The sequence below is a fragment of the Pinus tabuliformis genome, chromosome 7, assembly GCF_031772625.1.
Source record: "Pinus tabuliformis cultivar Carrire ecotype Pingquan chromosome 7, CPIR1, whole genome shotgun sequence".
Classification (NCBI taxonomy): Eukaryota; Viridiplantae; Streptophyta; class Pinopsida; order Pinales; family Pinaceae; genus Pinus; species Pinus tabuliformis.
Window position 1 is genome coordinate 408237688 of NC_142293.1, and position 3122 is coordinate 408240809.

At 34.7% G+C, this 3122-nt stretch overlaps 1 long non-coding RNA gene across 1 annotated transcript; it reads right to left on the reverse strand.

Moving 5' to 3' along the window:
• Positions 1-367: 367 nt before the first annotated feature.
• Positions 368-1726, reverse strand: LOC149247679 (uncharacterized). Its single transcript, XR_016265643.1, has 3 exons — positions 1396-1726; positions 1259-1290; positions 368-618 (listed from the first exon to the last, which is right to left on the reverse strand). It is a non-coding gene; the product is annotated as an uncharacterized LOC149247679 (long non-coding RNA).
• Between the last annotated feature and the right edge of the window lie 1396 nt (positions 1727-3122).

Consider the following 3122-nt stretch of genomic DNA (forward strand, 5'->3'; position numbering starts at 1 on the left):
TCACATATAAAATATTTTTTTAAACAATATACATTTTACACAAGCGAGGACTCTATTATTTGAAAACATCTTAACTCTAAGTTATAAATATATGATGGAACAGAATTCGCAATAAGATTCTTTACAAAATTTACGATTACAACTAAAATAATCATCAATAAACATAAACGTCAATGTTTTCTGGGTGAAAAAATCGTGTTGGAAGATCAGTTCTTCCATATTCTTCCACTTAATAAAAAATCATCAATAAATATAAACGTAAATGCTTTCTAGATGAAAAACTCATCTTGGAATATCACCACTTCTTCCATATTCTCCTACTTAATAAAACATTTTCAAACAAAAGAAATCTTCAATATGATTAATATAGAGTATCACCATTTTTTATATTAAAAATAAAAAGTGAAATGGACAAAATTAAAAACATTACATCAATAATTGACTTGTTTAATATTTAAGGTACATGATTGACTACTCTAATTATGGCGACCAGGGAGGGGGGCAGCTTGTGCAGCTTGTGGAGCTCGGCTCGCTTGACTCCCCTCTCAGAGACACGAAAAACAATCCACCCGTTAGTTTTGGCTTTGGCTTTGTATTTTTGGCTGTATTTACGCTGCCCTGCAGCACATATGAGTCAAAAACACGTTACTTTTCAATCACTTCACATTAATGCGAAATATATATTTATTATTTTGACGACCAGTTTACCACAACGCAAAGGCATCCAGGATCGTTCAAATAGTTAAATGGGAAATCTTATTTAATGAAGATTTTTATAAATTAGTATATATTTATTTTAAATACCGTTTTAATTTGAGTTTAGAAAGATTTAATTTTTTCAGTCCAAAATTTTTATGAATCTATATTATTTAAATATTTTGTATAGTTATTTAATTTTAGTTATTTTTAAATTTTTATGAATCTATTTTAGTTAAATATTTTGTATATTCATTTAATTTTGGTTATTTTTAATTTTTTTTATTTTAACTGATAGAGAAAAATTTTAGCCAATAATACTAGAACCTCTCAACTCATTTAAATGTATACATTTTAATTTTAATTTGTATAATATATAACTCTAATTAAATACTTTATTACAAAATATATCTCCATCATAATTAAATTAACTCAATAAAATTAACATATATGCATAAATTAACTAGAAAATATTACATTCAAAATAAATAAATATACCCTGGGTACAACAGAGTACATGCTGAACAAAACAAAATAGAGAATGGCGGTGAAAGAGTGGTACCTGCTGTATTACTGGCTGTTTCCCAATATAAACTGTGGAAAAATATAATACAAACATTTATCTGTTAGAAAACAAATAATAAAGCCACATGCAAATTTCTGATATAAATTTTAGTGTTAAAGCTGATTAGTGTTTACCCAGGTAACGACTTTCGGATGGGGTTATGAGATTCCATGTTAGGAGAGTGGTGATGATGAGCACACTTATGGATCCCAAATTTCTAGCCATGAATGAATGATGAGCACTGTTGAAAAAATACGAAGCAGCAGCAAAGTGCTGTGAGAAGCAGGAGCAGTATTGTTATGCGGCAGAAGCGGACGGCCGGGGAGGCATATTTATGACTGCTGCATGCAATCTTCCTTGATGACTCACAAGTCGTGGGCGACTGGGCCTATGAAGCTGCATGCAATCTTCCTTGATGACTCACAAGTCGTGGGCCTGTGAAGCTGTATGCAATCTTCCTTGATGACACATCGCGTAGCAGTCAAAGATGCCACCTTTGACTTATTGCGACAGTTCCGTGCTCAGAAGCTGCAGGCAATCTTCCTTGACTGCATGGCCGGAGAGGCACATTTATGATAACTCTTCAGTGCTCAGAAGCTGGATGCAAGGACTCATAAGTCGTGGGCGACTGGACGTGCCAACTTAAGTAAGTTTCAAAAGCAACGGGCAGCAGCAGGTCAAAGTTGATATGTTACGACTTTGCTTGCACCATGCTTGAAAAGTCACTGAAACAAACAAGGTAGACTACACAAATCGCCCTCCTCATACCCTTTTGGGCGCATCACCCAGAACAGACAATGATATCTTTTTGGACGCGTCATGAAAGTTTGCGTGCAGAATGAATAGTCGCACGTAGACTAGAGAAATCGCCCAGCTCAGACCCTTTTCAAAAGCGACAGGTTTGATTGGTGCACCAACGGGCAGCAGCAGGTCAAAGTTGATATGTTACGACGTTGCTTGCACCATGCTTGAAAAGTCACTCAAACAAACAAACAAAGGTAGTCTACACAAATCGCCCTCCTCATACCCTTTTGGACGCGTCATGAAAGTTTGCGTGCAGAATGAATAGTCACACGTAGACCAGAGAAATCGCCCAGCTCAGACAACAAACATTCAACCCCAAATTTGAAAAGCGGAGACAGAGTTTTATTTTAAAATGCAGCAGCGCAAATGAAGAAATTTTTACACAGCAGTGTAAATACATAAAACAGAGACACAGTGATTTTTCAGAAGAGACAGTGAAGTTTTTTTTACTGTCTCTGAAACAGTTCTGTTGGTAAAATCCCTCTGTGAGAGGAAGATTTTTTTTTGTGACAGTCAGTCTAATTAATGAATAAAAGTCTTTTATGTGTGGGGAAAAGCTGTGTCTTCAGCAAAAACAATTTTTGGTTCTCTCTGTGTTAAGAAACAGAGCATTTTTTTCCTCTGTTTATTTGTTCTGGAATTATCATAAATTCCCAAACAATGAATAGTCACACGTAGACCAGAGAAATCGCCTAGCTCAGACAACAAACATTCAACCCCAAGACAAACCTGGCCTTTTCGACGCGTCAATAAACTCGTTCAGGACAGACAAAGGTACATTAGACAAATCACACCCTTTTTGTCGGCGCCAAAACCAAGTCAATGATAACAAACAAACGGTGATCAAGAAAAGTTTGCTTGCCCATCAAAAGTCACTTATAATTGACAAAGACGGTATTTTCCACGTGTCAAGAAAATTCAACAGCAATGAAAGACTGTGCTTCCGAGCGATGAATGGTTTTTTTTGTTTTGTTGGGTTGTATTCTTACTTTTAATTTATTAAAAAATAATTAATGAAATTAAAAATTTTGTAGGTTCTTATTTTTAATTTATTAAA